Source organism: Lepidothrix coronata, unplaced genomic scaffold, assembly GCF_001604755.1.
Source record: "Lepidothrix coronata isolate B3197 unplaced genomic scaffold, Lepidothrix_coronata-1.0 Scaffold37, whole genome shotgun sequence".
In the NCBI taxonomy this organism is placed as follows: domain Eukaryota; kingdom Metazoa; phylum Chordata; class Aves; order Passeriformes; family Pipridae; genus Lepidothrix; species Lepidothrix coronata.
The window spans coordinates 3,433,370-3,456,308 of record NW_016690217.1 but is presented as its reverse complement, the minus strand read 5'-3'; the positions used below and the strand labels follow the sequence as shown (position 1 = coordinate 3,456,308).

Below are 22,939 nucleotides of genomic sequence, written 5' to 3'. Positions count from 1 at the left end.
TAAGTCCGAACTGTCATAGACAATAAATGTTAAGAGTCTCTATGTAATGATAAAAGGGGAGTAAAACATTTTAGAATCTCTGCTGCGGGCCACCAAATTTGGTAGAGTTAATTATTAATTTTTTTTAAAAATAGAACCCTGATAACTATGAAAAAGATCAGAAGCATAGTGACTGGTTTTAAAACTAGTCCTATTTACACACTTCTTGGGAAACATAGATGCGGATAAGGAATAGGCCAGCAGCATTTTTGTATGTGTTCTTTAGAGTAAAAGAAAGATAGAGAAAAGGACTGAGGGAAGACTTTCTCCAAGTGTGATTCTCACCAGGAGTTATTAGCTCAAAAGCAAGAAATAAGACTAGATTAACTCATGAAAAATGTACCTTAAAACAGTAGAACCTCTAGAAAGGATCACAGGAGAAGTGCATCTCATAGAAAAAGAAAAAAAAATGGTAATTCCTCAAAAGATGTTGGCAATTAAAAAAAGTCTTATATATTCAGCATTAAATGTAAATTTTCTTAAGGCAAAAGAAGACAGGAAGTGTAATAAATTTGCCCAATAAACTGTTCAATTTCCTGAAACTCAAGTAAGAAGCACCAAGAGAGCAGCAAAAAAGACAAATGTTTAAGGACAAGCAGGAAAAAAAAAATCAGAAGCACATAGGCCCAAAATTAGAAAGGTCAACCCTCAAAATGAGATACAACTAGCAGGGAACATAAAGGGCAAGAACAAACCATATTACAATTAGATTAGGAGGAAACTCAAGCAAAGAATCAGTCCATGCCACGATGGAAAACAGAGGCTAATGACAAAAAATGTTGAGAAGTCTGACATGTTTAATGACCTCTTTTGTTTCAGTTTTCACTGGAAAGGTTAACTTTAATCAGACAATTAATTATCAGTGACAGAAAGCAGTAAGAAGGAAAACAGATCCAGAAAGAGTTTCACTGTTCTCCATCTACCTGCGTCTAATTAAATTCACCCCAAATTATGTGGAATACTGCCTGGAGTAACTTCCGATTGCCTTTGAGGCTGGCTAGGAACCTGGAAGCTGAAAAAAAAACAATGAAGGGAAATAAAGTGAAATAATGAGAAGGAAAATAGGGGGAAAGGAATGTTCACTCATAAATTGGGTCCAGTTACCTATTTCAGGTGGTCTAGGGCTTCTACGTGATATAATGTCCCTGTCCACTGATAAGACAAGGAAGGTAGTTCTGTTGAAACATACTTAACTTATAACATAGATTAAATTAATAGTGCATATCTCAAGAAAAATGCTAAAGTGGATAATGAATTAAAGACTACTAACCTTAATTTTTTATGGTCTTACATGATTTTCTGGAAGATGAGAAAATATATTCTAGAGAAAGGCACAGAACTGAGTTACTGTTGTCTATGTAACTGAAATTACAAATTCAATATCTCACAAAGACAGTTTAAGAGAGTTTCTGCAGCAGTCAATTCAAAGTCTATCAGTGTTCAAGGGTTCCATTAGCAACTATGACAACAAAATATAACCTACAGTGTAAGGTAAGTGCAAAACTAGATTAATTTTTTTTTTTTTAACTACAAAGATAAATGAAGTAAGGACTCATTAGGGATATGTTCTCAATCCAGGCCTATCTGAATTTTTTGTTTACAAAATGGATGATAAATGATGGTATTCCCATACTACATTTGTAGACGTACTATAATGTATACAACTACTTACCAAATTAAATAACATTAAAATCACCTTGAAAAAATTAAAGAAATAGACTGAAATGCCTATAGTTCTGTAATTATATGAGCAGTGATGAATGAAATTGATTGAACAGCAACCAGTTAGCATGATTTGGACACAGTTCTACAAAAATTGATCTAGAAATTAGAGGGCATAATAGCCTGAACATGAACCAAAGTCATGCTGCTGCTTAAGGAAAAAAAATACCCAAACAAAAACAAATTTCATACTGTAACATGAAAGCTGCAAAAACGTCCATGAAATGTGTGAAGTAATGTTTGGGTTCTGGGGTAACTGTGTGTAGCAAGGGCACATCTTGATTTTGGCATTACAATTCAGGTTAGATATAAATCAATCAGAAGGAGATGAGTAAGAATGAGTAAAAACACCACCACCAATTTACATATTAAACACAATGTAATTTGTTTGGAGGGAGGCCAGGACATCCTAGGAAGCAACAGAGGAAGAGAAGACTGAAAGATGACTTAGCAATTTCCTGACTTGTATTTTCCATATTAAAGTTGAAAGAACTCTCAGTAATTCACAGCCAGCTCTGTTTTGGTTTCTGCACTCTATTATTCTGATACCTGTAAACACATGAAGCAATTCTCAAGAAGAGTACTTTAGAATTTTACAATAAGTGAAAAGTATTTGATTGAAGAAGTTTGTTGTAATAATTGAAGACTTTACAATTCGCAAAAAGAAAAGCCAGATTCTATTATATCTCTTCCTAAATCAGTAGTTGGGGTAAGAATGTTCTATGACCTTTTTCCTTAGATCAAAGAGGTCTATCCTGTTACCAATTTATTGCCATGTACAATTTTATATATGTATTTTATATTTTATATATATAACACATAAAATGGCAAGAGTTAATGCTAATTACAGCCCAGTAAGAGCAAGAGGGTAGGTTTTTTACCCAGCTAGTGCTAGTGTTTCTGGTTTTTTCCTTAATTTGTCACTTGCAATACTTTGGGTTATTAGAGCATAGAAGCAGAAACTTCTGGATAGCCAACAGTGTGCTTCTATGGGCAATTTCCTGACTTCTACAGGAAATGTAGGGTTTATGAACAGATGACATGTTGGGAGGAAGGAATGCCATCTAGAGAGACCTTGGTGGGCTTGAGAGGGGCACCTGTGCAAACCTCAAGTCCAAGTGCAAAATCCTCCACCCAGGTCAGGGTAATCCCAGATATAAGTACAGACTGGAAGAAGAAGACACTGAAAGTAGCCCTGCAGAGAAGGACTTGGGGTTTCTTGTGGATGAAAAGCTGACATAAGCCAACAGTACATGCCAGAAAGCCCCTTGTATTCTGGGTTGCATCAAAAGCAGCGTGTCCGGCAGCTCTAGGGAGGTGACTCTGCTCTTCTACTCTGCCCGTATGAGACCACACCTGGAGTGCTGTGTCCAGCTGTAGGGTCTCCAGCACAAAAAAAACGTGAACCTGTTAGAGTGGGTCCAGAGGAGGGCCACAAAATCAATCAGAGGGGTGGAACACATCTCATATGAAGACAGGCTGAGATGGGGTTGTTCAGCCTGAAGAGAAGGTTTTGGGGAGATTCCATTGTGGCCTTCCTGTGGGATGATAAAAGAGAGGGATAGCACCTTTTTGCATGGGCAGATAGTGATAAGACAAAGGGAAGTGGTTATAAAGTGAAAGATGAGAGATTTAGATTAGTGAGAAATCCTTTAATTTGAGGGTGGTGGGGCACTGGAACAGATTGTCCAGAGAAGCTGTAACTGCCCCAAGTGTTCAAGGTCCTGTCAGACGGGACATTGCACAACTTGATCTAGTGAAAGATGTCCTGCCTGTGGCCAGGGGTTGGAACCAGATAATCTTTAAGGTTCGTTTCAACACAAGCCATTCTATAATTCTATGATTTTATGAATCGCAGTAAGAGAGAAGTGTTATGCAAGACAACGTAAAGGTGAACTTCTCATAAAGAGGTGCTGTAATTTTCAAACTTATTTAAAAAAATCTGCTTTTAAAATATTTAAAAAATTTAAATTAACACCAGAAAGTCTGAGCAAAGTAATTTCATTGGTTTGTGTAGATAATGAATACTTTATGATAAAACATATTTTGCCCTGAAAGTAAGCAAATAATTACCTTAAGTCATTACCACTTTATTACATCATGCAGCACTAGAAAATTGCTTTTTGAAAGATTCTTTTCCATTTTGCTGAAAATACTAGATATACTTCCTGACCTTTTGAGTAACATATCATGGCCCAAAATGAAATATAGTGCAGGATGCAATATCTTGGTTTTGTCCTGCTGTATGAGTCATTTCACATTTATTTTTTCTTTCTTTTTGACTGTTACTTACAGGAGGACCATGAAGAGCATGCTTCTACATATAGTTCAAAATTGGTCCACAAGAACTCTTTTACATAAAATGTGTTTCAGATTTGTGCTGCTTAAAAGTTCCTCCATTAAAGTGAACAATCTCTCTACCAGACAGAGATTTGATGCATGTTCTTCTAAAAGTGTCAGTAGCTGAGCTTTCAGTATAAATTTTGTGTAGTTCCATCTGGAATATAATGTCTTCTATGACACCAGGAAATGTATCATGTTGGTATAACTTAAAGACAAAAATGTATCAAGTAATTTTCCATATGGTGTCTCCTCCAGTAGAATTTCTTTTAATATGAATAATAGACAAGACATATATATAACCTACAGAAGTCCATTTGCTTGTAATTTATGAAAGAAAAAGAGAATAAAAAAAGTAAACAGGGAGGCCTGTTTGCCTTTATGCATATTTGTCCATATTTTACTCAGAATGCTTTGCTAACATAAAACACACTTTTAATGTTTAATGTTTACAAATATTTTTAGTTGCAGGCTTCTGCAATGAAATGATATCAAATTATTAGTGAACTCAAAGACTGTGTTTCAAAGCTCTGTAAGAATGTTGGCCACTAAAGAACTTAATGTCTGGCAGATGCTCAAGACTAATTAAACACTCCCTACCACAATTAAATTCTTCAAAACTAAAAATGGACACAAATGTTATTCTAACGGGCTTCAGCCACAGAAATAGCTCAAACAACTTAACAGATACAAGTCATTTTGTATGTTTTACTTTATGGCTTTAAAGCATCTTATAGATATTTTGATGCCAGACTGCAACTTACAGTTCCTGATTCAGGAACATGTAGGTACAGATATCTTTGTCCAGTCAAAATGGTGATCATTAAAACTATATGAACTTGTGGTTGCATAGTTCTTCAGAACAGTAAAGAAAGTGTGAACAGGATTATTCCAGAAACAAAAGGCAACATCAGAAAGTTTTCCAGTGTAAGGTGAAGGAAGAACTTCTAGTAAATCTCTTTAACTTAATTCTGTCATGAAATCTTATCTACAGTCATAAGCCCTACCAAATGAATACAAATACATCATTCAGCATTTCATCCTGGAATATGTGCATTGATGCCAAGGAACACTGGGATTAAATCAAAGGTAGTAAGGAAAGATAACATGAGATTGCACAGAATAGATACAGAAGCAATTTTTTTGTATATTTTGCATATATTATTTACCCTGTATAGCTAACAAATAGAAAATAACAATAATTTGCATAATCCATTTGGACCCAGGTCTGTTCTTATGGTATTCCTCAGTCACAGCTGCTATACCAACAAATCAAGTCTCATTATGATCACCCCCAGTGAAACAGCCTTTATTTTTTAACAAGTATGCTAGGTTTTCTGCAATTTTGACAGTCACAGCAGAGTGACTAAGTTAAGTTTGACAACAATTAGAATTGTTGATGCTGAGCTCATCCTGGGTACATTTTCCATGCATCAGGGAAAACGCAGACCAAGTTTTCCTGTGCCCGTTTTAGCCTTCCACCTTTTAGATCTGACCTGTGATCTCAGACAGATACAAATTTGTAATAAATTACTTGACTTGAAATCTGAGTCATACTTCATTTGAAAAAGGAATGATTTCAGACTATGCAATTTTGAATCAACCTGTAACCTTCATGTCACCATAATTTGCCAATGTAAACGTATGACCAGTCTGTTTTCAGCTGCACTTGGAGCATAAATTACTAGAACACCTTGGAAAAACTGTAGCAATGGATGTCAAACTATTTGTATGTGGTTTTGTTTAGATTTATTTGGTAATAGACTGCATGTAGAAACTTAATATTAAGCTAAAATGATCTTCCTATATCTGATTCATAATTGCATACAGATTTTGTCTGAGTTAACACTTCTCTCACACACATACAGTAATGTAGACAAGACAGTTAAAGTAAACCAGTTTAAGTATGTGAAGCTGTTTTTATAGAGGAAGAAATAAATATTGGAACCCAGTTTTAAGTTTTTTACAACTACTTTTGCACAAAAAATAAGGCAAGATGCAAATAATTTGCCTACAGAGGTTAGCACCTACAGTAGTGATTTCCTGGCAAAGTTATGCATATAAGAATAGTAAAATGTAAACTATAGAAGACAATGTATGCAGCAATTGAGTATTTGAATAAGTATCTTCCTCCATCCTAAAATTAATTAAATTAAACTAAAAGAATATATAAAATGCAAGGTGAATTGCTTTAAGATACGTAGTTCTGCCATACTCACAGACAGAGTGAAGCTTGCAGTTTGATGTGTCTTACAAGTCTGCACTGGCAGATTCATGGGCTTGTGAGAGTTGGAAACATGTAACGGGATCCATGTTCACTAGTCACTCTAGTCACCTGTTAACTACACAGGTAAACTGGGAAAAGGTAAGTTAACTCCTTGCTTATACTCTGGGGAAATTATAAAGGAAGTGGAGAAGCAAAATAAAAAAAACAAGCCAAGAAAGGAAAAATATATCTATTACTCTTGCAGATCTCTTCAGTCTCATACCAAACTAGAGATAAATGCCTAAGAACAAATCTATGCAATCCTATGAATTAAAAAAACCTATTTATTTTGAGTAGACCTGGTAGACATGTACAACTTGTATGCAAAAACTTTTCCTGGTTGTCCTAATAAGCAGAATGACAATACAACTTTCATTCCAGATTGTATGATGCCAGCCACAATATATGACTACAGCATGTACTACACAGAATCTTAACATCCCACACTGACATAATCACTAACCTACACATTGTGAGGATTTACAATGTTTACAGAGTAAAAACAATGAAAATAATGTTAATAAATAGTAAGATTAAAATTCACACAAAGATCACAGATCTTCCGAAAAAGCATGACTAAAGTACTAAAGAATGCTTGAAGGAAAAATTTATTGGACATTTATTGAACATTTTTAAAAGTGTTCATAAAGCAGAATATTGTCAATTTGAATTACTTTATTTGAATCACAGCAGTGACACTGTTAGAGCATTAAAGAAATCAAATACTGTATACTGAAATTCGTATTTCAATAATATGTATTATTTGGAGAAATATTTTGACACTGCCACTTAAAGCAAGGCTTGACCTCTCGAGACATAAGTACTATTGATTATTTTAAAACAACAATAATATAAAATGAAACTATTTAAAAACCTATAAAAGTATGAAGTTACTTAGAATATCTAGGTCAAGTAAGTCGAGAACATATGGTAATAAGGTTGGTTTTGTGATTAAACAGTTCCACAAGGATTCGAAGAGAGATTGCCTACACAGTCTGTAAAGAAAGAGTCTTTGTTAAAATATACATGCTCATATACACATATCACATTTTGCTTCAAGCATGTATAAATTATTTTTCTCCCCAGTGAAATATTGCCTCCCTATCACTTGTTACCATTTTAAATTTATGCCATCACATAATCATGTTCTCAATTTCTTCATCTGGCAAAAGAGCTCTCAAGTGTGGTGAGAATTGTTGGTCTTCTGCTTGTGGCCATGGTAGGCTTCAGTTCAGGTAATATGAAACTAAAAAATAAAGCTTTCAATTTACTGGAATCCAGAGATCTAACTTACACTGATTAAACCTTCTACCTAAGTGAGGAAAAGTGAGAAGCTGACACTATAAATAAAGACTTCATCTCCAAAACAAAACCAAAAATTATTGTGATGCCTGAATTTTGCCAAAATTCTATCTCAAATATTGCAGTGGATTGAGACCAGATGGTAGCCAAACACATACTCTTCCTTTCACTCACATCCCTCTCCCAGATGATGGGGGCAAAAAGACCGGTAAATCAAAGTAATGACAGTTTGATAAGGAGGATAAAAGCCATGCATGCAAGTGGAGCCAAATAGAGGAATTAATTCACTAGTTCCCATTGGCAGGCAGATGTTCAGCCACTTCCAGGAAAGCAGCACCTCAGCACACAAAATGGGAAGACAAATACCATAAACACAAACAGCCCCCTTTCTTCTCATTTTCCCTGCGCCCTTATTGCTTGGTTACAATGCCACATGGTATGGAATATCCCTCAGCTGTCCTGACTGTGCCCCACCTTAGCCTCTTCTCACACCCAGTCTATTCCTGTTTGGGCTGGACAGTGAAAAGAGAGAAAGCCTTGACATTAGGCACTCTTCAGCAGTAGCCAAAACACTGTTTTAGCCACAGATGCAAAGCAGAGCACCATACAAGCTGCCATGAAGAAAGCTAACTTTGTAGCTTCACCCCAGACAGACCCAGTACAAACATTAAAGCTGAAAAATTGAAAACAAAACTCTTCTACAAACAGCAACCATTTAGCACTAGAAACACCTACATACCATACCCAGCTCAATTTAAGCCTTCTCTGTGTTCTGTTTTGTCAGTTTTGCTAATTCAGGTCTTAAAATGAAAGTCCTGCCAGACCTTCTTCTTTGAATATTTCCTTCATCTAGGAAATATTCACAAAGAATTCTGTTCAGAAGAGCACAGAACGGGACAGAATTTGTAATCACCGAATTCAGTCTCCTCGTATCACAGGCAGACACTAGTCCCTGTCACAAAACATCAATATCATGTCACATTGCTCCTGTTGGAAAGCTATTCTAAAAGCTCTACTTTGCCGTGACAAACCTGAAAATTAAGTCTGTTACAGCTGTAGGCCAGTGCATAGGCCAGTGTAGTGAACTTACAGAAGTTCTTAATAGAGTCCATGAAAGCTTCACACAACTTTAGGAAAAGAGTCAGCAGATTATATCAAAGGAGGCAGCAAAGATGATGATATTTCTGCCCCATGCAAACACCAAGAGGGCAGGACTAGCTCACTCAGGAGAGATGCAGCCCCATCCTAAAAGTTCATGTTACCTCTATTCTCTCTCTCACCTGGTGAACTTTGCATTCCTTTTTTTAGAGCAGCACATTTTCACATGACTGAAGTAAGGAACCTGAGAAGGATATTAAGTGTCTGCTTGTAATCAACAATGTCTATTTGTGAGCTGTGGGTGGGATAAAGTAGCTGCTAATATACTGGTCAGGTGGGTCCAGCTCTACATTTATACTTTTCCTTGTCCCCAAGAGCTCATTCTTAAGTCTTATTATGCAGTTAAACCCAGAGGAAGAGCCTAAAAAGAGCAGGGACAGAAGAAAATTTTTTTTTTGTAGAATATTACTTAGTAGTACTGCCAACAACAAATGTTAACTTGAAGTCTAGTGTTGGAGGTAAAATGTTTGAGGTGTAGCTTTCAACTTGGGACAACTATGTCATCTAACTGTTTTGAAAAGAGATATTTAGTGTATTGATTCACATATAAGTTGCTATAGACCACATAAGGTATGTGAACTAAAAGCGGGACACTTTAAAAGCTACATTTAAGTGATGATGAATAAAGGATTTAGAAAAGAGCTGAAATTGCTTCAAAGGGAAAATTTGGATCTGTTAATCAGCTCTGGAAATAGTCTAGGGATGAAACAGGCAGAGAGGACAAAATTGGACAAAGTTCTTTGGAAAATAAACACTGACACTGAGAGAAAATAAAATAAATTTAAAAAAAGATAGTCCAGGGAAACATATGTGGTTTTTTCTCCTGTGATTACCTGATCACTTTCTACTGGAATCCATACCAATTAACACAAATAAAACCATGCCTCCTCAAATTTTCAGAACTACAGGAATTGCAAGTGAAGTCACTGAGAACTGTGTTTTAAATAGCTGAAGTGCTGGATAATACTGATGACAATACTAAGGGAAGAAAAACAAACAAAAACCCCAACACTTTTAAATTCTCTAAAATTAACTGATAATATTTTTCTTAATGTGTCTGTGCCTCTGCTCTTCAGATATAAATGGAAAAATCTTTCAGAAGAAATATTAACCGAAGTTCATAAACATACCTGTGAAGTCTTCAGCCAATATAATAATTTAAACAGTAGAAAAGAAGGAAGTAAAAAAGTGTCTAGAAAGCAGAATTTGGATAATATGTAGTTTTGCATAACATATGTAGGCAAAAATTAAATAGTTGACCACTGAGTGACATCACACACCCTTTGAACAGAACAAATCTTGGATCAAATAGCAGTACTTAACATAACAATAAACTGCTCCATTTCGTAAATGTGTTAGAGTGATATTGTTTTCCTACTTTTCCTAGTTTTTCAGCATTTGACTTTTCAACCTGAACAATGTTCTTTCAGTAGGATTTTTTTCATGGAGAAGTATATTTATGTCAGGTTATTTAATTAAAATAGCTATAGCCAAAGAAATACATCTCAGCCTCCCTATATGCTTTGTCTACATAGGCTTTGCTTAATCCCCAAGAGCTCAGCTTCAAATATGTATTACAAACTTGCTTTCATGAGTGGATGTGTTAATAATAATACAGCCATTTGTATTCAAACTCCAGCTCTCTCACCTTTGGGGACCCTTTGTCTCAGAGACTTGATTCATTATTAGTATAGCTAACAAGGTTCCAGTTTCTCGATATCAGTCTCCTATTTAGTTCTAATTTGTAATATCACAACCTTTGCTTAACCTCAGCTGCAGAGAAGACTTCCTGATTCTATTCTAGACAGCAAAGTCACATTAATTCTTCAATGCACATTTAGATCAATGAAAATATGATGTTAAAAAGTCATTTTCATCCAAAGAATTTTAGACGAGGATAGTACCAGCACTCAGTATATCCTCACAATACCAAAAAAAAAAAAAAATCCTGGTCATTCATCTCTTTGCTGCAAGTAAAATGATGCTTATACTTGAAAGATTTCATAAGCATAACTGTATCATGAACATCTCCAGCTTTTTTCAACAGCTCCATCTTCAATAAACGTACAGTTGATATCTGAGAAATAAAGGAGAATATGTTACACTCAGGACACACTTTATAGTTTCAGTAAAATAAAATGCTGCTTTTCTGATAACATTTATCCTATTCTATCATTAAAGCATATCAACTTCTTTTGTTAGAGTAATTTTGACATGCAAGACCATGAAAAAAACTGTCATTTTTAAGAATCATTGAGGTGGTAATTCTGGTACTGAATTATTTTACTATAGGGCAAAGTAGTTAGAAAGGTAGCGGTTTTTTTCAGTTTTGATATAGATTTAAGGAAGTTTTTCATTTAGCAAAACATAATGGTCTAGATGTAGTAATAGAGGAAATTTTAAATTTTTCCACATTTGACATCAATAGAACAAGTGAGAACAGTTTAGATTATATGCATTTTCTTCACACATTAATCAATCATTACCACTGCTCAGTATTGGAGAGTTATTTAGAATTTGTGAGGACAAACTTTATGTGACTTCCTAGTCTCTCTAATAATAAATACTTCACCACACACACTCTAGATAGTATGGACTCATATTAACCTGCACAAATTGTCAGTGTCACAAGATAGAGTTATCAGACACATCTGCCTGTTTCTTTATGTGGCACAAAATGTTCTGGTTTAGGAAGAAAAGCATTTTTAGTAGTACAAGTTTCTTAATAGAAGGCCTTTAGGTCTCTGACTGAAGTCAATGCCTACAACAGAGCAAGATCTTAGAGACCCTCAGGACTCATGAATGCATCTCATCAGGTCCCATGGACTCCTGCACTTTCAAGTCTCTTAGATGTTAACAAACCTGACCTTTCCTGCCATGTACAGTTCTTCATTCTCCCAGTCCCTGCTTTTGCCTTCTGTGACTTGGGTGATGTGGCTGGAACAGGATAAAAAAAGTCACTGAGTACCTCCATATCCTTGGTAAAATTATCTCCCATAGCCTTCTGCAGAGGGCCCACATTTTCCCTACTGTTTCCTACATCACCAGTGCACCTGACCTACTTCTTGATCTTTCATGGCTTTCAACAGATCTGTAGGTTGTGCTGCAAGATCAAATTAAACTTACCATCAGCTGCATTTTTCCAATGTCTGTCTATCTTTAATACTTTGCCATTTTTTGCAACCATTTTGTGAAAAATTTCGTATGTTTTGTACAGAAGTTTCATTAACAATCAGTGAGAGCCATTTTCAATGCTTAAAAGATGCGTCAGATCTATTCAAATTGTTCACATTAAGTGTTAATAGAATCTAAAAAAAAAAAATAATTTGTTTCTAAGACTATCATTGAACCCTCAACCTTCTTCGTCAAATATACTGTGATAACTGTCAGAAAAAAAATACTCAGGAAAAAGCAGCTCTAATTTTTCAAAGATTAACATATTAATTTAGGAATGTTAAATCCCCCTTACATGAAATGAAAAGAACACAACTATATTCTGAGTAATTTTCCATAAATACGTGATTTTCCTACTTCAGCAACTCCTCTTTTTTCCCCTCCAGATTCTCAACTTCTTTCTTTTTTATGGGCATTTTCAAATTATCTAGATGCCTACCATCAAAGATTTACTATCACCCGCATCACAGTTATCAATAGATACTAATTGTTTCTATTTATCTGCCTCCAGGCCCTTACATATCTAACTGGACTGATGAAACAAGAAGCTGAAAATTAAATATCTACATAAGAAAGAGCCCATTACACAATCTGTTCTTAATTGATTAGTAAATATAATCTGTATTCTGCTGAAGAAGTAACCATCAGTTTCTAGATTAATACATTGCTAACACTATCATGGTACTGTTAAATTAACAGAGTATCTCCATGTTCTTAAGTAATTTGTCTCAATAATAAAAGGTGGAAAAGCAATGCTTTGGAAGAAAATGCAATGCTTCGGAAGAAAAATCAAAGTCAATGGATTTTTTTCCTGAGATATGAAGCAGATACAGGTTGACTTATAAACTGGAAAACTTCTATTAATTCCTGGAGGTTTCACTCCCCCTTTCCTATCTCCATGAACAAATTCTCTTTTTTTTCCAAAAGATGCAGAAAATTTTTTTTCAAATGTCTTGAAAATAGTCTAGAAGTAAGAATTTGAATCATTAATTTCTGTAAAATGCTCCTGCTGTTATACAGAATCTTCAGTGTCTATGGGAGACGTAGTGAAATTCACAATTAAAGTGATTTCATTAAACATATTCAGGCCATTAAGTTGTTCAATTTTGCATTAAAATCATTAGTATCTCAAATGCAGTAAGAAAGGTATTTGGCAAGTGATGATAGTTGTAAATATAAAATAGACATATATTTTTCTTTGCCAAAAACAAATATCTTCATGCACATAATGAATATGTAAATTTTTATGTGTAAAGCTACTCCTTTGTATGTTTTCCTCTTATAAAATATTCACCCAAGTTTCCAACTTTATTTATGGAAAATTACTGCAGCAGATTATATTTAACAATTGCATCTTTTCACTATAGTGCTAGTACAGTTTGAGGTTTTGCCTAGGTCTGGTAACTCATTTTCCAAAGTTAATCAAAATGAATAGTGCTAAATCAGATGAATGTTGTTTTGACTCCAGTTTGAATCTTCTTACACCTAAGAACTGTTACTGGTGACTGTGAAAGGATCTAAACATAGAATCACAGAATTATAGAATGGCCTGGCTTTGAAGGGACCTTAAACATCACCAAGCTCCAATTCCCCTCCTTGAGTGTGGACACCTTCCATTAGATCAGGTTGCTCAAAGCCCTTCCAGCCTGGCCTTGAACACTTCCAGGGATGGGGCAGCCACATCTTCTCAGGGCACCCTGTTCCCATGCATAGTAAAGAATTTTTTCAGAATATCTTCTGAATCTAAACCTACCCTCTTTCAGTTTGAAGCCATTTCCCCTTGTCCTGTCCCTACTTGCCCTTATAAAAGGTCTCTTTCAATCTTTGTTGTGCTTTCTGGTCTGTGAGTGCACATTGATTGCTCATGTCCAGCCTCTCACCCACCAGCACCCCCAAGTCCTTCTCAGCAGGGCTGCTCTTGGTCTGTTCATCCCCCAGACTTGTGTTGGAGTTGTCCTGACCCAGGTGTAGCCCCTTGCACTCGGTCTTGTTAAACCTTCACGATCTTCACTACTGCTGTTATTAAACAGCCAAACAGCCTCCACTGTAAATCCAACATACATTTGTTTTAAGTATTTCTCAAGCACATAACAAAACCTGGCCTCAAACTTACTTAAATGATCTACTGAAACATATTACTTGCCTATTAAAAATAAAATGTGATCTGCAAAAAATGTTCTTCTAGCATTTGTAGCAACTTTACAAAGAATGAACTGGCTATAAACAGGACTGGAAATATAAATTGTTCTCCTGTGAAGTCTCTAAATTCCCTGACCAATCAAACACTACACAATTAATTTGCAAGCAATTTTTTTTATATTAATTTAGTCAATCAAGTCCTATAGAGATTTAGAAAGAAAAAATTATAGGGCAAATTCTCCATATTCTCATCAAGCAGGAGACCAGCATTATTCCATCAGTTTCAGTGAAGATACACCAGATAAGATCAAGCCTCAGAACGATTCCCAGAACTTTTGAGCACTAGTAGAAATTGCACTATGAAACTTTTAATTTATATTATAATTTCTTAGAAATGATTCAGTGTTTCTTTCCTCAAGTAATTATTTCAGCAGAAGGAGTCTAGTCTTTTTCTGTCCCCAGAAACAAATTCACAATTTTGGCATTGGACTCAATGCTTCACACCTTGGTCCAGCAAAGCGTCAGAGGAATTCTTCACAGCAAAAGACGCTGGTTTGTTTACAGAGAGGGAAAACAGCTAAGTTCCATTCTCTTTGTTTGTTTATTACTTCTTATAAAAATGTAGAAGTATACTGTCATTGAAGTTAAAAGTAAAGGGTTGAACATTTTTTCTTTTCACCAAAGAAAAATACCATAAAGAAAACTTCTTAAAGAGGTACAAATGTAGGATCTCTACAAATACTTTAAAACAGACTGAATATCATCTCAGTTGCCTACATAGTCAAGAAAATATCTGCACACAATTCAAAAAGGAAATCAGGGCCAAAGGTTGTAGCTAGGGCTGAAATCACTGTTTTGTAAAAGGTCAACATACCATATAAACAGAAAGAACTTTAAGAGGTCACTTTTTCCACCCCTTTGCTCTGAGGCATTATACCTAAATGATCCTGACAGACTCTCATCTCATTTTCTCAAACAAAGAGGAATATACATTACTCATTACACAGTAATATAAGAAGGTACCATGTTCCAGCCAGTGGATTCTCACCAAATTCTATTTCTCTGTATTCAGCACTTCTTCAAGGCAACCCATTAGCTGCCTGCCTGTTTTGATACACTGGACTTTTTTGTGCTGATGGATTACTCTGATGACCTGATTTTTAATTCAGAAGCCCACTTGCTCCATTTATCCATGTTAAATACAAGTAATAAAGTTTGAGTTTAGTGTAACCCATTATTAATGAAGATTCAAACCTCAAACAAACTGGGAATCCTTCAGTCTTTACCTCAGTAGTCTTCCTTCTTTGACAAGTTATCGTATAACTTCAAGTTCTTTCTAAGCACACCCAAAAAGGACCTTTCCTTCTATGTAAAAGCATCGATAGAGTTTGTCAAAACTTTTCAGGGAACTAAGAAAAGTATCTCAAAAACAAGCACACATGAAAGCCACACTGAAACAAATAGTAAAATATTCTAAGAGGTGAAAAGTTTTGTCAACAAAATTAATACATCAGAGGTAGATCCACACAAGAAAAGCAGAGTATTCTGTTTCTTTACATAAACTATAGATGAACATGGAGAGTGAGTTATTCAGATGGATATATCCTTATCTACTAGTGGCTATCAACTTGGTTATATCAACCAAAGCTTAACCCATCTTAGTAGTCATCTCTAAGGAATTGTTCAACCACAGGAGAAGAGAATACTCAAAAACCACAGGAGAAGAGAATACTCAAATGAGATAAGAGGTTTTCATTTGCTGGGGTGTTTTTGCCAAAGTTTTAGTGTGCATAAAAAGCAAAGGTAAGGGAAAGATTAATTCCTAGTCTGGTCTATGATTCTTTATCTTGCAAAATGGAGCACTCAAGAGTGCATGGATCTGCACGCTGTTGACTTGTTTATACAAAGTCTGTTGTTTATACAGTGTCAGCAGGGTATTTCCTGTCCTCCAAAAGACTGTTGACTGGTGGTTAAGGTAATGTCCCTGAGGTGTAAATACAAGTACAAAAATCCCTCAAACAAGGAAAATAATTAAGCACAGATTTCTGACATCTGTGGTTTAGTGCTGAACTACGTCATATAGGAGAGCATCACCACTTATTTTGTCTACCCTTGACTAAAATTGTATGAACCCATAATACTCATCAGAATAGATAGAATTTATTATGTTGGATGAAGACTAAGCAGTTTTAGATTACAAGAAATTGAGGAGAAGTAAGGAAACAAGAAGGAAGAAAGTGAAAAAAGGGAAGGAGAGAAAGGAGATTAGGTTGTATATGTTTTCTCTGCAAAAATTGGTAAAAAAGGAAGTATAGGATAAAACTCAGCTAGGGAGAAAAAAAACAGAACTTTTAAAAATTGGACATAGGAACTTCTTTTTTTTCAGACAAGGAACAAGGACATATAATGTGAAAATACAAACTGGGAATAGTGTAAATGACAAGATACAAACAGAACAACAACATGCACTTAAAAACTAGATCAGAAAATAGACAATTGACTACAACTGCCCATGGGAGTCTCAGTTTCATCACCTCAATACAAATATTTCTCTAAAGATGTGGCTGAAAAGTTACCCGATAGAACACATCTTCCAAAAGCAATGTTCTAGCCTGTCACTAAGGGTTTCTGAATGTTTTTCAGTATCACAATTGCCCTTTCTGGGAATACCTAGCCTTCCTGCATTTCACTGCCACTAAAGAAACAATTGTATTCCTTATTTCTCACTGACAGATAGATAGGTTTGCTGAAAATTAAAAAGAAAAAAAATTCCCACTGAAATCTCTGGTATAAGAACATCTGTGAGATGAGTAAAGCTACAAGTCAGAAAGAATTGGTAACAAAATGTCACCAGGCAAATCAGCAAATAGATGAGATTTTTTTCATAATTTAAAACTGTCTGATGCCAGTTCATAAAGTGGTGGGGGATTGGGATGAAACATTCTGAAATTTTGCCTGCCTGAACTAGTAAACTATTGACCCATTTTATGAAAGCTGGTGCTTTGTAAACTTTAAAGTGAGGAATTGACATAGGCAATGAAGATGTTTCCTATGTGAAATGGTTTTAAATTATTGTGTGGTAAATATTTTTCAACATATAAAGAACATGTCTCATAGTGTCTTATGATTAAAATACTTAACACCTTCATGTTTGTAAACTTCTTACTTGTTATGTGCAGAAACCAGTTCAATCATTCTGAAGTGAAAAAACTTCTGGCAAGAACACCAGACTCTATTGCTAATACTCTATTTAGGAAGTTTAACAGGGCTCAGAGAGCAGAAGGTGTGGAGGGAAAACACCAAAAAAAAAAAGTGCATTGCAATCAGATCAAGACAGTTTTGCTGACATTTCACATCACCTTGGGAACTGAAGTAGTCAAAGATTATTAATTCTTTCTGCTTTGAACTGATTATTAACTGATTCTGCTTTGAAAAATGACTGCCTGAAATTACTGTTTTCATACCCAATATATTTTTCACATGCCTTTAGAGCCCTACTTTTCTCACTTTATTAAATGAAAAACAAACCCAAACCAAATTTTTCTACTCTTTTCTCCCTCCACTCCCCAGAAGCAGGTAAATTTTGTGTATTCTGAATGCTCCTCTGTCCACAGCCCAGCTGAGGTCACGGTTTCCTCTGAGTGATCTTATATAAGGCAAGAATTGACCATTTCTTTCAGTTGATGGGTGGGCTGTCAGGCTGAAAATACCTAGTGCCGTTGCTGCTGTTCCCACCTCATCCAAGGTTTCCCAGAAAGATTAATGTTCCAAAGAGTATTTGAAATAGATACCACTGAAACACAGACCAGACCTTGCTATGTTTACTTGGTAGAAGCCTCAATATAGTCAAAAGCCAGTTAACATCTGCTGAGTCTAACATGAATAGAACTAACACTAAACGTAACATTTTTTTTATTATTATATAGAAAAACAGATGTCTTTGGTTGACCCCCAAAATTTCCTCAGTTTTCTTCCCTGATGATTTGCTACTACTTATTTTGTTAGTCTTTCAATTTACAATTGCATCACACAGGAGTGTTCTATATTGGAATTTGGTACTATGTTACTTATTTCTATTCAGGAAGCATTTCTTCCTGCAATTTTCTCTTTCTGAGGCGAAAAATGAAAAGGGCAGCAAAACAAAGTGATAAAATCTTTTTACAATCTGTATCTGGACATACAGTGTTTTGAAACACAATCACGTTTTCATATTGTTTCCACCATGGAAAACATTTCTATCATTTTCCACAATTAATGACAAGATGTTTTAATCACATATGATCCCAGTCATGTTACTTTTTCAATCTTCTTTATCTTGCTGTGTCATTCTGATGTCTCCCTTGTCCTGTGGGTGTGAAATGTGCGCTATTATTAGCTCATTAGGTCTTCTAGCCTCTGGCTCAGTGAAGAATGATTCACTATATTTTTTAGCCATTGACAGTTTCAATTCTTTAACCTCTAAATTTCCCTTGATATATGTGGTGCCCTGTCTTATTTTAGCCTTCCAGAATATCCCTTGGTACTACATTCTGAAGTCAGACCTATCATTCCGTATATAGCAAAACTAACAAAGTATAATTTCCCTCTGCCAGTCAACCTTTTAATTCTAGCAATTTTTTCTTAATTCATTATAAATTCAAATAACTGACTGAACTGGTTATTTAATATTTCCTCATACAATGAATAAGTTATCTTCCTATGGTTCTGTGTCTTTTTTTCAGTTTGGATTTTTGTATTTGGATACACTACTCCTTTTTAAGAGCTCACAAACAGTTTTAAAAAGAGACATAAGAAAACATTGACTTCCTTACCAAAGTAAATGCCTTCTAATTTACTGCTAACTGCTTAACGTTAAAATTTCCTTATGAATTTAAAGCAGTTTTTCAGATTATGCCTAAAATTTGTGCAGTACAAAATTAAAACCCTGAGCTAATTCCTACTAATTCAACTGAAAGACTACATTTAACTTTAGTGTTATGAAGACCAAGATTGCTGGTTATCTTTTTCCTTATACACTTACTAATATTGTTCATACCATACCTCTCTAGTTGCCATAGAAATTGGCTCTTATGTGAAAGATCTTTTGGTTAATTTTGGCTCCAGTAACTGAAGTGTGTTGTGGTTTGAGCCATCCCCTGGAGAGGCTGGAAGTGGTTGGTCCAGGTGAGTTTCCGATGAGGGGCTAATCAGAGCTGTGTTTTGCCCCTGTGAAATTAGGATACTACAACAGCTGGAAGGAAGTTGTTGGCAGAGAGAGAGAGAGACAATGGAAGTCATGAGATGACAGGAGAGAGGCCTGAGGGCCCCTGGTTGGGGGGCCCTCTTCCCCCCCTCTTTCCCCGCCTCTTCCCCCCCCTTGGCTGGCCTGCAGGGGAGCCCAGAACAGTATCATAACTGGACTGGGTGCCTGTGGCCAAAGGCTAGGGAGTTTTTGCCCCCACTGCCCAGGAGAGGCAGTGACATGGACTTGAGAGGCCAGTCAGGGGGTTGGAGCTAGCCCCCCCGCCCCAGCGGGCAGGCATGGTATTGGAGCCAAGCCAGAGATGGGCCACAGGGTGGCCTGGGAGCTGCAGAAGCAGCAGAGATCATGCAGAGCTGGAAGAATTCCAGGCAGAGGATGAGAGAAAGACTTCAAGCAGTCTCGCTGCCACTTTCCCCACACACAATGGCGGAGGAGGGACCGACCCGAGCTGAGACGGCAGAAACACGGAGACAGGCCAAGGGGCTCAGAAGTGCCCTCGTGGGTTTGGACAGGGGCAGCCGAAAACCGAAGGAGGAATGCGGGAGGGAGGAATGCCCGCCCCCCCCGTGACATGTGAAAGTTGAGCTGAAGCTGCAGCAGCTGAAACAGAGAGAAGCCAAACCAAGCAGGCTTTTTCTGGGTAAGGACTTTTGGTGAAAACTATTTTGGGTATAAAGACTGAGCAAAACCCAGAAACCCTGTACCCTGGAGAGCAGGAGTGGACATCTTACTCTCTGGGAGGAACCTTCATGAACCAGGGGGAAAGGACTTAAAAGCTGACTCCCTGTAATTCGTGATGAAGATCTGGTAAAGCATATGTTCCTTTGCAGTCCAGAAGGAGACCTCGGCAGAGGCCAAGGAGCTGGTAAGGATGCAGAAGACCCCTTTCTCGATACCCCAATGAGGGAGAGACTTCAGCTATCACCCTGATGGTTTTTCTTGGAAGGACCCCAGAAGTGGTAAAAATTGTGTTAATACTGTGTATTTATTTGTTTTTTGGTTTCTATAGTATTTACTGTATTGGTAATAAATTTTGATATAATTTCCCCATGCTGAGTTGTGCCTGTCTGAGAACTTCTCTTTCACATTTGTAGCAAATTGTGAGGAAGCTTGGAAATTGGATTTTTGGAGAGCTAAAACCATGAAAAGTGCTAAAGCATATTCTAGCTCAGCCAGACAAATTCAAAAAGTCTGCTTTCTCATTCACAAAATTAATTGCATAAAAATTAATATTTGCATTTAAAAAAAAATACATTTTCTTAGAACATTCAGAAGTAGATTTTTATTTTTTTAAACTCTGTTCACCTGTAAGAGCCTGTACGTGAAACTTCAGTTACCAGGATCAAGCTGGCCATTTGGCCTCTCTGTACAAAGCATAAACACTTGGCAAACACCCTACAGTTAAGGACAACTTTTGACCACTGTATTGTGGCAACCGTGATAAAAGTGATGAGATTCTACGCAACCTGTAGTTGTGGCATAGATTATCAGCATCTGTTAACTTCAAGCCAGAACCTAGCATATAAATTTATGTGCTCAGAAGTTAAAAATGTCAGCCTACTTATCTGTGTCTATATAGACATATATACTATGATACTCCTTAGAGCCAACATTCCCATTAGGTTCATCCTGTTTTAACTAGAACCACTGTGATCACCTGTGTTCCTTCCTACTCCTTTCTCATACTGTTTTTGCAGGACTGTCTCGATCAATACACTGGAGATCTTTTACAAAAGCAGTGTGCCAGATTCTCTAAACAGCATGGAAGAAAAGCTAGCAGGTGAGATTTTTTTTTTTTACACCTTTAAGAAGACTTTACCTAGAAAAAGAGTATTTAAATCTAGGTTGCTAATGATTAAAGTAATTATAGTAGCACTAACGTGGTTGTGTATCTCAATAATGCATTGTTACAGAAGGAATGAAAAGGGTTTTATACCAGTTAACAGGGTTTTTTTAATCCTTCTTTTAGTTATGAACAGGAAGTGTTTTATTTTGGGGGATAAAAAGAGCAAAATAAACCCTTCCCTTGGAGAATTTTTAATGATTCCCAAGGCTTCCAAAAACTTTAATTGAAAATGTAAATGGGAGAACCTCGTTTCATTAAAAACGTTAGTTTATGAGTGGAAATTGCCTGTCTTTATTTGGGTCAATATACTTTTAAGCTGCAAGAAAATCAAGCTACCTGATATCCTTCACAGCACAAGATACAGAAACACACCCAGTAACTTTGCCATCAAGTCCTAACTTCTTATTATGTTTGAGTCATCATCATGGCTGGGCTTCGCGAACGAAGATTTGGGAAGGCTCTATCCACATTTGCTACAGGCACACTGGTGGCTTATGAGGCCAATACGAGACAGACATATCCGATTGCAAAAGGCACAGCAGAAAGACTCCTTAGGTGGTATATTCTGCAAGACAGGGTTCTTTCTGCGTTGCCTTTTCTCCTCAAGAGTGATCCTGCGTGTGTTCTCAAAGGAGACAGCTGCGTTATAGATGGTGTGTCTTCAGGCCTCCCGACTGGAGAGAGTAGACCAGTTATGGTGATCAATATGGCCAAGGCTGAGATGTTGTTTCAGGAGGTCCTTGTATCTTTTCTTCGGGGCTCCTCTCATGTGGCAGCCAGTGGCAAGTTCACCATAAAGCGAGATCTTAGGGAGGCGGTGGTCCTTCATCCTTGAGACGTGCCCTGCCCAGCGCAGCTGTGTTCTCATCAACACGACCTCTATACTTGTGACTGGTGCTTGTTCTAGAACAGATGTATTGGTCACATAATCTGACCAGTGGATGTTTAAGATTGTATGGAGGCACCATTGATGGAAGCGTTCTAGGAGACGCAGGTGGTGGTGGTAGATGACCCATGATTCGGAACCGTATAAGAGAGTAGACAGCACTACGGCTCTGTAAACACTGATCTTAGTACTTTTCTTCAAGTGTTTATTAAGCCATACTCTTTGTGGAGTTTTCCAAAAGCACTATATGCCTTTGCTAACCTGTTGTCTATCTCTCCGTCAATCTTACCATCCAAGGAGATGAGGCTACCTACGTAATTAAACTGCTGGACTCATTTGAGTTCTGATTGGCCCATGGTCATGTGGAGATGATGGGGGACTTCCTGAGGTGTGGGTTGATGGAGGATCTCTGTCTTCTTTAAGCTGACTTCCAGTTCAAAGAGCTCAGCAGCATCTGCAAAGCAGGATGTTAAACACTGCAGAGCTGCTTCTGTGTGAGGAACAAGGGCGGCGTCATCAGCATAAAGCAGCTCCTGGACAAGATGGTTTAAGGTCTTAGTGTGGGCCTTCAGTCGCCTTAGATTGAAAAGGCTTCCATCAGTACGGTATCGAATGTAGATACCGTCCTGATCATCGAGGTCTGCTGTGGCCCTTTGGAGCATCATGCTAAAGAAGACTGTGAATAGGGTTGGAGCGAGAACGCAGCCTTGTTTCACACCATTCTTAATTAAAAAGGGCTCAGAAAGTGTGTTGCCATATCTGACATGGCCGTGCTGATCCTCATGGAGATCATTTTAAGGAACTTGGGGGGACAACATAAAGTTC

At 36.8% G+C, this 22,939-nt stretch overlaps 1 long non-coding RNA gene across 2 annotated transcripts; it reads right to left on the bottom strand.

Moving 5' to 3' along the window:
* Nucleotides 1-11,695: 11,695 nt before the first annotated feature.
* On the bottom strand, nt 11,696-19,932 carry LOC108496215. 2 transcript variants are annotated; one of them, XR_001874393.1, is made up of 3 exons: nt 19,826-19,932; nt 19,181-19,370; nt 11,696-11,764 (listed from the first exon to the last, which is right to left on the bottom strand). It is a non-coding gene; the product is annotated as an uncharacterized LOC108496215 (long non-coding RNA). The 2 variants fall into 2 exon arrangements; XR_001874392.1 differs by lacking the exon at nt 11,696-11,764 and adding an exon at nt 18,123-18,485.
* Between the last annotated feature and the right edge of the window lie 3,007 nt (nt 19,933-22,939).